At 53.3% G+C, this 11,786-nt stretch overlaps 1 long non-coding RNA gene across 1 annotated transcript; it reads left to right on the top strand.

Moving 5' to 3' along the window:
• The first annotated feature begins 5,261 nt into the window (after positions 1 to 5,261).
• On the top strand, positions 5,262 to 10,363 carry LOC129404253 (uncharacterized). Its single transcript, XR_008629791.1, has 3 exons — positions 5,262 to 7,653; positions 8,271 to 8,487; positions 9,485 to 10,363. It is a non-coding gene; the product is annotated as an uncharacterized LOC129404253 (long non-coding RNA).
• Positions 10,364 to 11,786: the final 1,423 nt, after the last annotated feature.

Below are 11,786 nucleotides of genomic sequence, written 5' to 3'. Positions count from 1 at the left end.
CCCCACCAACCGCAACCGAGCGCAGTGCAGAGCTGGGAAGTTTATAAAGCACTTGGCAGTTTCCCACGGGGCCTCATTCACCGAACAGTTTACCAAGTGTTTGGTCATTGCACATGACACAGTTACAAATTACACAAAGGAGTTTACAGTTTGCAAAGCCCTCTCCAGAATCACAAATAACTTGACGTTTTACCAAGCACTGGACACAGCCCCGCTAAAGGCCCATTGTTTTCAGGCTTGACACGGAGTCAGGGGCGTGGGCTAGAGAGATACAATAGTGGGTAGTGTGCTTGCTAAGGTGGCCGCATTCTGGGCGCCCCATAGGATCCCCTGAGCCCCACCTGCAGTGCTCCCTGAGTGCAAAGAAAGGAGGAAGCCCTGAGCATTGCTGAAAGTGCCCCTCCTCCCAAAGCAAAAACCTCTATAGAAAGCAAAAGGTATCCCAGGGCTCCTGGGGAGGGGGAGCAGGCGGTGTGCCCAACACGGCAAGTACCAGCCCATGGTCAGAAGCCAGGCACGGAAGACTGTGCACCCCACGGCCTCGTGGAGAACCCTGTCTGCTCCTCCCTACTCTCTGGCCCTGAGAGACCAGACCTTGCCCTTTGGTGAGGTGAAGCATTTCCCTCCGGGCAGCAGGGTAGGCATGGTCCAGCCCAGACCGGAGGATAATGAGATTCTCGGAACTGACAACCAGATGGTGGAGGCACGTGGCCTGTCTGTGCAAAGACAGCTGTGAGGCCTCCGCAGCATGGGTTCTCGAGGTGCTCTCCTAGCACCCCTCCTGCTGGAGGAAAGGGCCTGGCCCATTCCCGCAGCCAAGACTCAGCTTCCATCCCGGCCACGTCCGAGCACTGCCAGGAGAGTCCGCTAAGCACAGAGCCAGGAGCAGCTCCCCCCGACCCCCAGTTCTGTCCTGCTGTGACCATCTCCCACAGACCCACTCTGGCCCGCCCTAGCCTACCCCCTCCTTCCCTCTCCCCACACCTGCTTCAAACCCCAGGCCCAGGGGCCAGAGCCCTAGGACGGCGGGGAGGGCTTGCCTGCACACACGCTGAGCACTCTGAAGACATTTCTGAGTGCAGAGCCGGGAGGAAGCAAAAAGTCTAAACCAGAACAAGCACCGGGCCAGGTTTTCCTTTGCACCAGCCCAGCCCTGCCGGACACTGCCCAAAGATGCGTCCTGGCTGGCCCTGGTGGCCTCTTCCCCAAGAGAGCTCAGTCTGAGTGCCTTCCTGATTCCTCCTCACTCGCTGACCGCCTCCAGCCCTGGAAGCGCCCCTGAGACCAGGCTGCGCGTGTCCTGCCCAGAGCCTGAGTGGGCCCGAGCGGGGAGCTGTCCTCCATCTCCAAGGCCGAGCGCCAACTCAGGACAGGCCACACTGTGCCAGGGGCTGTGATGGGGGTAAGGGGCATGCCGTGGCTCTCTGGGGGTCGGTGGAAGTGCTCTCTGGGGGCGAGGTGCCTTAGGGGAAGGGACAGAGTGGCCACACGGAGTAGAGGTGTTGTTGTTGCATGTGCTGAGGTCTCTGGAGGGTCCCATGCCTTGCAGCCCACTCTGAGGACACCCCAGACTGCTTCAGCAGTAGGCCAGCAGGGGGTTGTCCCAACCTCCCACTCAGTTCTCTTTCTCTCCCTCCTTCCCTCCTTCCCTCTTTCCTTCCCTCCTCCCTCCCTCCCTTCCTTCCTTCCTTCCTTCCTTCCTTCCTTCCTTCCTTCCTTCCTTCCTTCCTTCCTTCCTTCCTTCCTCCCTTCCTTCCTCCCTCCCTCCCTCCCTCCCTCCCTCCCTCCCTCTTTTTTCTTTCTGTCGCATCCAGCAGTGTTTAGGGCCTTCTGCCTCAGAGATTGGGGAAGCTGGAAATGGAACCCAGACTGGCCTTATTCAAGACATATACTACCCACTGTACTATCTCTCTGGGCCCTCTTCTCAGTATTACTATTATTATTGTTATTGTTGTTGTTGTTATTATTATTATTGGCTGGAGCAATAGCACGGCAGTTGGGCTTTCGCCTTTTACACGTCCGACCTGTGTTCGATTCCTCCGCCCCTCTCGGAGAGCCCGGCAAGCTACTGAGAGTATGGAGCCCGCACAGCAGAGCCTGGCAAGCTACCCGTGCCTATTGGATATGCCAAAAACAGTAACAATAAGTCTCTCAATGAGACGTTACTGGTGCCTGCTCGAACAAATTGATGAGCAATGGGGTGACAGTGACAGATTATTATTATTATTAATTTTTATTTTTATTTTTAAGTGTTTTGGGGCCACACCCGCAGTGCTCTGGCTAACTCCTGGCTCTGTGCTTAGGGATCACTCCTGGTGGGGCTCAGGGGACTACATAGGGTGCCAGGGATTGACGGCTGCATGCCAGGCGAGCACCCTACCCTCTGCACTGTCTCTGCAGCCCCCTCCTTAGTTTTTAATCATCTGGGGAAACTTGGCTTGGGGAGGGTGGGAAGAAGCCAGCAAGTGGCTGCCCCCACCCGCTGTATGTCAGGCTCTGCCTCTATCTCTTTGCGGGCAGGGTGGGAGCTGAGCGAGCACGGTTGTGGCATCTCTCCCCTGCAGAACTTTGTATTGGGTGAAACATGTACCAGGTGCATGGGTCCCACCCTGGTCACAGCCTCTGGTCCCTGCTTGCACACCTCCATGGGTGGGGAGCTCACCCCTGCTCACACGGCTGCCTGGGGGACCTGAGATCCTTCCGTCCTGGCGCTGGTCCCTGTGGTCTGCGGTGGGAGAGCTCATGAGTAAACTCTGGCACGCTCGAAATGCTCATTTCTTTGTCTCTCGCAAAAGCTGTTGCAAATCCTTTTGGAAACCAGGTGGGAGGGTCTATATATACATTAGCTGTGCTCTGTTTACTGGATGGAGCTCATTGATTCTCATGCCCGTGGGCGTTCGGGGTCTCCTGGAGGTTTCAGAGTCTCAGCCAAGGGCTATCCCTGGCCACAGCCCCCCTCCCAGGCAGGGAGAAAGAACTGAGTGAGCCCAGAGACCCCAGAGCTCTGCCCAGCGCAGCTCTGCTCCTCCCGAGGGAACCACCTGCCAGGCTGGGTTTAGCCGCCCCTGCCCCCGCCAGCCTTGCTGAAGCCGGGGGCTGCTCTATTCCTGTCCTGGGCCTGCTCCGGGGGGACGTGGGGAGGCAGCAACAGCTGCGATCTCTGCTTGGGGGTGCACCCGCTTGGGAAGTTCTTCCTTTCTTGGTTCCCAGTGGATCCGGGGAGGAGGAGGCCTGTGTGGACGCAATGCTTCTCTGAAGGGGGGCGTGCCTGCGGGAGTCGGCGGGCCTGCGGAGCACCTGGGTGCCAGGCGGCATTCCTGAGCTGAAGCTGGAGCAGGACTAAAATCTTGGGGAGCTCCCTGAGGGCCCAGCGCCCTCCTGAGCAAACCCACAGTGCTCAGGCAGAGTCTCCCACTTCTCTTTCCAGGATCGCTCCCTAAGGAGCGACGAGAAGTTACATGGAAATGAATTCATTAAAACATGTAAATAAATTAGGCTTCACTCTAATTAAGACGTCCAATTTGATTAATGAAACTAATGATGGGAAGTTAATCTCTCCCGCCTGAGAGGACAGCCCGCAGGATTCCCGGCGCGTCCTGCCTTTCGTTCTCCTGCCAGAGGCTCGTTCACTCCCCAGAACCTGCTTGTGGCTGCCTGGAGCAGGCACGGCCGGCCCAGAGGCCTGAAACTGCTCCGCGCCACAGGAGGAGGGGGCCTTCTGGTGTGGACGTGGGGAGCCCTGTGGAGCTGGCACAGCGACAGGAGAGGGATGACTAGGTCAGAGCGGGCAGGCAGCCTGGGTCATCTGCACAGACCTGGAGATGGGAGAGGATTGGGGTCACTTGACGAGAAGAGGGTTGGGTACCAGCATGCCATGCCCCGGGGCTTCTTTAAGGCCGAGTGGGAATTCACGAAGGGTTTGATATTGGGTGTGGGTGGGGTGGGATGGATTTGACCAGGTGATAAAGAACATAGTAATAGGGGGTTGGAGTGAGAGGACACAGCGGGTAGGGGTTTGCTTGCCCCGGGCAGACCAGGACACCACATAAGGTCCCCCGAGCCCAGCCAGGAGTGATTCCTGAGCACAGTCAGGCATAAGCCCTGGCTTCCACCGAGTGTGGCCCAAACATCAAAAACAAAAATAGCAAAAAATAAAATAAACACAGAAATAGCAATCCTCAAACTTAAAACTCAATCATGAACTGAGAGCATAGTTCAAAGGGCTGGAAAACATACCTTGCATGTGTAAGGCCACAAGTTTGATCCCCAGCACCAAATCCCTCCCTGAGCATTTCTATGTACTGTTCTGTGTCCCCCAAGCACCACTGGGATGAGTCTGTGCCCCACCCCAGCATTGTCAAGTGCAGCTCTAGTGACCCCTAACCAACACTGACCAAACCCAGTCAGTGGACTTCAAGCCAGGAAGGGCTAAGGACTGCAGAGAGTGGCCCCTGGATTCCCGAGCACAACTCGGGGATGCCCTTACCCCAGTGAACAGCAATACTAGTATTGGCCTTTCTGGAATGTTCTTATTTCTGCCTTTCTGCCTTCAGGGCCTGCCACAACCTCCTGAGCTCTCGGGGCACACAGCCCTGTTCAGACTCTGCTCCCCCAGCCCATGTGAGTGGGAAGATGTCACACACATCCCTGGGACTCTGACATGGCATCTGCAAATTAGAGATGTTGGACCAGGGACTTGGTCAGTTGGTCATACTTAGACATGTGGGGCCTGGGAATGATCCCCAGCCTCACCAAGCCCCTCCTGTCCCCAGCGTGTGCACGCAAGTGTGTATAGACAGACAGACACACGCACACATGAACACATGCATGCAATGCATACACACATGCATGCACACACATGCACACATGCATGCAAGCACACACATGCATGCATGCACACGCGTGCACACACACGCACACACATGATGGGAGTGCTGAGGCTGATCTTTGTGGTGGGTTCCCCCGACTCTGGAGAATGCACGGGCCTGACCCTGCTGGGGGGCTGCATGTGTGCTGGGGGCTCCTTCCCTGACCCCTTCTCTCTGCCACATGCTTCAGCCTCTGCAGGCAGGCTCCTGGTTTGCTCTTTCCCCCTTTGCCTTTAAATTAGGCTCTCATGGCTGTGCTCCCCCCAGGGTCATGCCCAAGGCTGGTGGGGCTTGCTGGCTGCCCTTGATCTCGGTGGGGGTGGGAGGCGTGTCTGTCAGTCCGGGGGACTTTGAGATTCCACAGGCGGCATGGCCGGGGGGGGGGGGGGGTGGTCCACCTGCCTGTCCCGGAGACTCAGACATCTTACGAGTCAGGGCAGAGCCAGGCCAGATGCTGACTCTGGTGCTCCTGGACCTTAGGTGACCTTCAGCGAGTCCTCAGGTGTCTGATGCACAGAGGCTGCGGCGGGCTGGGGGATCTCTCCTTTCTCTCTCGCTCATGCTGCTTCTGCTGGAAATGCCTTTCAGGACTCCTGGTGGCCAGCAACAGAGAGTGACCTGTCCCTTCCAGCTAAGGGGAGGGCTTCTGGAGCCAGAGTGATAGTATGGCAGGAAGAGCATTTGCCATGCTTGCAGCGACCTGGGTTTCATTCCTTGCATCTCATGTGGTTCCACAAGCACTGCACGCAGTGCAGTGGACTCGAGGACTAAGCCCAAAGCACAGAGCCAGGAGTAAGCCCTGAGTACCACCAGGTGTGACCCCAAAACCAAACCAATATATGTGTACGTGTGTGTTTGTGTGTGTGTGTGCGCACACGTGTGTGTGCGTGTGTGTGTGTGTGTGTGTGTGTGTGTGTGTGTGTGTGTGAGATTCCTTGCTCTGTCTCAGGGTTTACAGAGTGGATGGGCAAACTTTCTGGGCCCAAGGAGGATCCAGGGACCTAGGTACCCAGGTCAATCTGTTCAGGATTCTGTGGTGGTCCTTATCCAGACAGAAGCCTCCATAACAGGCTGGGTGGTCTTTTTTTTCCTTTTTGGGTCACACCCGGCGATGCTCAGGAGTTACTCCTGGCTCTACATTCGGGAGTTACTCCTGGCGGTGCTGGGAGGACCATATGGGATGCTGGGAATGGAAGCCGGGTTGACCATGTGCAAGGCAAACACCCTCAGGCTGGGTGGTCTTTGGATCAGACCATTTAGTTTTTCAGTGGGACATGCTGGTTCCTGGGCCTGGCATTCTCAGGTGGGGTCTGGCTGCCCACTAGTCTGCTCCCTGCTCTCCGGCACTTGCTGTCTGTCTCCAGAGGAGTTGAAGGAGCTGCCCACACCCACACGAAAAACTCCATGTCTTTCAAACCCTCAGGTCGTTAGAGAAAGCGCACAGGTCTCGAAGTCCTGGCGAATGCTATTTTCTGAACAAGGAGCTGGAAAGGGCGGGGAGAACTTGTGCTCTGGGTCCAAGGTCAGGGAAGCAGCATCTTCCAGCCCAACGGCCCTGGTCAGTTTCTTCTCCAGCAGGGAGCCAGGGCGGCTGGGGGAACCTAGCTAAGTACCTAGCACAGCAGCCGCGTGCAAAGAGGAGCTGTGACGCCCAGCGCCCCCGGCACCGCGGCAGCCAGGAGAGGAAGGCACTGTTTCAGGCCAGCAGCTTCCCAGCAGGACGGAGCCCGGCACCCCCGGGGCACCGTGCTGAGAACACACACTTAACCTGCTTCTTCCTCCCATCTCTCTTCCCCACGGGCATTTCCCCGAATTCCCTGCCCCAGGCCCTCTCTGCTGTCTCGTCTGCTGCGGGGAGCTCTGCAGAGGAGCACCCCCCACTCCCCCCCCCCCCCGCCCCAAGAAGCACAGGGGGAGGCAGGACGTTAATCTTCTTAGCGGCGGGGCCGGCCCCTCTGTGGTGGGCCCCATCCTCCACAGGCTCCCTGGCTCCTTGCAGAGCCCAGCACCTATTCCTCCAGGTTTTCCAGAACTTTAGGCTTTTCTGAAATGTTGCTCCTCCTCTCTCCTACAAGTCTCAGTCCCTCCATTTAGCTGTGTGGTACTCGGCAGGTTGCCACACCTCTCTGATTCTGCACATTCATGTCTCCATGCACTGGGATCTGCTGCCCACTGGGGCAAATGGAGATGGTTTAACAGTAGGATTGTAGCGGCCACAGCACCTGGCTGGGGACCCCGGGCCAGGGCTGTGGACTGTCCACAGTTCATTTTGCTTTAGGACATGTTGGAGGATGGCCAGCTATGCTTGATGGGCGAGGATGACAAGGCCTGGAGGCCACAGCCCCGCCCAACCCCATGTGGGACAGTGCTGGCGCCTTGCCCCAAGCCTGTATGTCTCCTCACCGAGCCCCGATCCTCTGCCTGCCGCTGGCCACTTGCATCTGGAACCTGCTTCAGAAACTCACCCTCAGGCCCCCGGGGCCCTGCCCGGAGCTTCCTGGCCACTCCAACAGAGAGTACTGGGCAGCCTCCAACACGCCGTAGATACCCCAGCCATCTGCCGCAAGGGGACGCCCAGTCCTTTGCCATGAGCAACACAAACTCGGGGCTCCAGCAGGGGAGGTGGAAATGCACTCAGGCTTGGTCGTTGCTCGCCCCAGGTCCTTTGCTCCCTCACCCAATTCTGCCAGAACTACCTTAATTAAACACCTGCACCCGAATTCTTGCCTCAGCTTCTGCTTCTGGAAGAATCTGACAAGACAAGCTGCCGGCACTGGATGCCACGGTGAGTTTTAAGAAGTTTTATTGGCTTATTGGTTAAGAAGTTTTATTAGAGCTCATACAGTTAGGAGCTCTAGGTCCAGATGCTTATTTAATATAACAGCAAAACTATAAAATTAATTAATTAGTTAATTAATTAATTAATATGACGGTGCAACCACACAGATGGGCTTCTCCTCACACTCTGCTGATCAGTGGTCACTGTAACAGTTGCTGCTAAGGTCTAAGGTCTAAGCTCCTTCCAGCTCGTTGCTCTGACACGGAGGGTGTCTGATACCTTCCTCCCTATGACTCAAGTCGGTCCCCTGTATCAAGCCCACATTCTGGTGGAAGGATGAAGGGAGAGTGGAAGAGATGGCACCTTCCTTCCCTTGAGGGCGTTGCCCAGAAGCGCAGCTCATCACCGCTTCATCTAAGGCACCGTTTTCAGTCACGTGGGCTTCTAGCGCTGCAAGGGAGGCTGGGAAACGTAGTCTCTGTACGGCAGCCTGGAGCCTGTCTATACGCTGGGGCTCTGACTGAAGGAAGGCTGACGGATGCTGGGAAATCTCACTTCTCACTACAAGTAAGCTTGACAAGATATTGCTGTAAAGTCTGAACGAATTTCTTTTCTTTTTTCAGGAACTGGAGAGATAGTTCAGCCAGCAGGGTGCTTGCTCTGCACGGATTCCACCTGGGACATCCCGTATGGTCCCCCAGCCCCACCAGGGGTGGTCCCTGAGCGCAGAGCCGGGAGTAAGCCCCGGGCACAGTCAGGTGAAGCCCACCCTGCCCTACTTGCCAGTTCTTTCCAGTTCATGTATGACACACAGCAGCTGGAGAGGTGGTTACAGTGAAGGTAAAGAAGTGAGGGTGTTGGGATCGGAGCGATAACACAGCGGCGAGGGCGTTTCCCTTGCACGCTGCCAACCCGGGTTTGATCCTCGGCATCCCATATGGTCCCACGAGCATCCCCAGGAGTAATTCCTAAGTACAGAGCCAGAAGTAAGCCCTGAGCATCACGGGGTGTGAGTTAAAAAGCCAAAAACAGAGGAAGAAGTGGGGTGTTCATGGTCTTGCCCAAGTTGGGAGTTTCAGAAAAGCTTACTGCTCTGGGAAGTGTTGGGATAATTTGTTACTACTTTATTTTACTTAGTTACTTAATTAAGCTAGGGTTTAGGGTTTGGGGCCAGGATTCCTCTGCTCAGGAATCACTCCTGGTGGGGCTCAGGGGTTGAACTCAGGTTGACCATGTACAAAGCAAGTATACTCCCCACTGTACTATCTCTCCAGGCCCCCAAATTGGTATAGTAGATGACACACCTATTGTCCTGGCCTGGGCTGCTGTGATCCCATTTGCTTGGGATCACCATTCTTTTAAAAAACATTTTTATTGATCGAAGTTCTGATTTATAATAATATTAATCTGTTAATGATGGTTTTCCATGCATAATTTCGACACCAACTCCTGACCCGCCGCCCTCCCCCAGGGCCCCAGCGCCCCTCCCCTCCAGCACCCCAGACCAAGCTCAGTTATTTGGGTCAGCTCTCCCATTATGTTGCTTCTGCTTAGGGGGTTTCTTCAAGTCCCACATATTATTTCCAGTCTTCTATTTGTTTGTTTTTTCTTTTGGGTCACACCTGGTGATGCTCAGGGGTTACACTTGGTTATGCACTCAGGAATTACTCCTGGCGGTGCTTAGGGACCTCTATGGGATGCGCCGGTATTGAACCTGATTGCCCGCATGCAAGGCGAATGCCTTACTCACTGTACTTACTAACTCTCTATCTCTCTGACCTCGGATTATCGTTCATTTTTTTTTTTTTTTTTTTTTTTTTTTTTTGCTGATGCTCAGGGATGCTCTTGGCTCTGCACTCAGAATTTACTCCTGGAAGCGCTCAGGGGACCATATGTGTTGCTGGGGATCAAACCCAGGCTGGCTGTGTGCAAGATAAGTGCCTTACCCACTGTACTATAGCTCTGGCCCCCTGATTATTATTCTTAGAGTTGTGAAATACCATGGTTGGTTTGATGATAGAACTTCCTTACGCGGAATCCGGGACAATAGTAAATGTTTGTGGCATAATTTAAGTGAAGCCCATGTATATCACTTTTAAATCTCTCCCAAGAAAGTGAGAGGCAATCATCACTTTAAATTGGAGTATTAAAATGTCCTTGGTCACCTTCTCCTGCACACCTTCTCCAGATGGAGCCCTGGCGACACTGAGCAGCAACTAACACGGCTCCGGGATTCGGGACTGGGACACATCCGAGCCGCGGGGGGGCACTGGAGTGGGGTGGTGCCAGCTCAAACTCCAAGTGGTCCCGGCCGCTGGAAGTCACGCCCTCGACCCACCCTCGGTGCCATCTTGCCACAACCAGCAGTGAAGCGGCCAGGCATTCTGGTGAGCAACGCGGCCCGGAAAATGCTCCGGACCCAAATTGGGGCCAACAACACCCGGGAGCCGGAAGGTGGAGGTGCAGCCAGCACACCTTCTCCAGATGGAGCCCTGGCGACACTGAGCAGCAACTAACACGGCTCCGGGATTTGGGACTGGGACACATCCGAGCTGCGCGACCTTTTCTAAAACCTGAAAACATACAATCTTTTAATGGAAAACTAATTATCAAATGCTTCCTTAGTAGGGTTTTCTTGTTTGGGGGTATAACTCCCACAACAATTGTGAATTTTGTGTTGAAATATGGGACATAATCAAGGTGAAGAGAAAATGAAGCGAAATTCATCAGTTATACAGTTGGGGTGGGGGGCGGGGGGTATACCGGGGATTTTGGTGGTGGAATATGGGCACTGGTGAAGGGATGGTGTTTGAATACGGTATAACTGAGACATAAACCTGAGAACTCTGTAACTTTCCACATGGTGATAAAATTAAAAAAATAAAAAAGAAAAAAAAAGAAAAAAGAAAAAAAATAAAATGTCCTTGGAGTGATAGCACAGCGGGTAGGGCATTCGCCTTGCGCACAGCCGACCCGGGTTTGATTCCTCTGTCCCTCTCAGAGAGCTCGGCAAGTTACCGAGAGTATCCTGACCGCACGGCAGAGCCTGCAAGCTACCCGTGGCATATTCGATATGCCAAAAACAGTAACAGCCAGTCTCACAAAGAAGATGTTACTGGTGCCCACTTGAGCAAATCGATGAACAACAGGACGACAGTGCTACAGTGCTATTAAAATGTCCACTTGCACCCCCTTCTAACAAAATGTGCTTCTAACAATTTTAGAAACACATAACCAGCCTATATTTTGCCATATTACAAGGATCTAATCTGTTACTACACATTTGCTAGCTCATTATTTGTGTCTATAGGTAAAGCACCATAATGCTGTTTTGTACTGTGACTTTAATGGCCTCAGGGCTCCTGATACCGCATTGTGGGTGTGGGGATCAGGCAGTGAAGGAAGAATCCAAATCGTTCAGCTGAAGGAGATACATAACCATCACGGCAACGTTTGCAAGACTCTTCTCACATTATAGCTGCATTGCAATTTAGACATTTTTATGGGAATAACAAAAACTAATTGTTGTAAATGTTGCTACCTTCAGCTGCAATTGGAAACATTCTAGTAAGCCTATTTTTGACTGTATATGGGAATATGTGCTGATTTTTTGGCATATGGATTGTGGAAATGAAAAGTTTAAGCAGTTTGGAAAGCATAATAGGGTACCACAAGCACAATATTATCACCATATGGAGATAATAACATGATTGGAGAACAAGAAAAACAAAAGATTACTGGGCAAACCCAACTTTACTAGCCAATGCACTAACATTTCAGAGTTTATTTCTGAAATATGAGAACTTAAGAAAAAATATCATAATTTAATACATAGTTTTAAAAACATAAACACTCCATTTTTATTCAAATTCAGAATTGCCTCAAAATGTCAAAATGAACCCAAAATGGTTTGAGTGGCTCTGTTTTGGGTCCCTGGCCCACTGGTTAACTTTTCTTCTCTATCTTTCATTGCTATTGGCTCTTTATGTTTTATTCATTTTCATTTATTTGTTGAAGAAAAACTGGTTGTCACATCCGTAGTGCTCCCTGCAGTCCCTGGATTTCCTGTAAAGTGGGATATGGGTCCAGGGTCTACATCAGGTTCTTGTTGGACTTTTTAAAACTTTTATTTTGGGGCC

The sequence above is a fragment of the Sorex araneus genome, chromosome 4 (genome assembly GCF_027595985.1).
Source record: "Sorex araneus isolate mSorAra2 chromosome 4, mSorAra2.pri, whole genome shotgun sequence".
Classification (NCBI taxonomy): Eukaryota; Metazoa; Chordata; class Mammalia; order Eulipotyphla; family Soricidae; genus Sorex; species Sorex araneus.
This window is presented reverse-complemented; position numbering and strand designations above follow the sequence as displayed.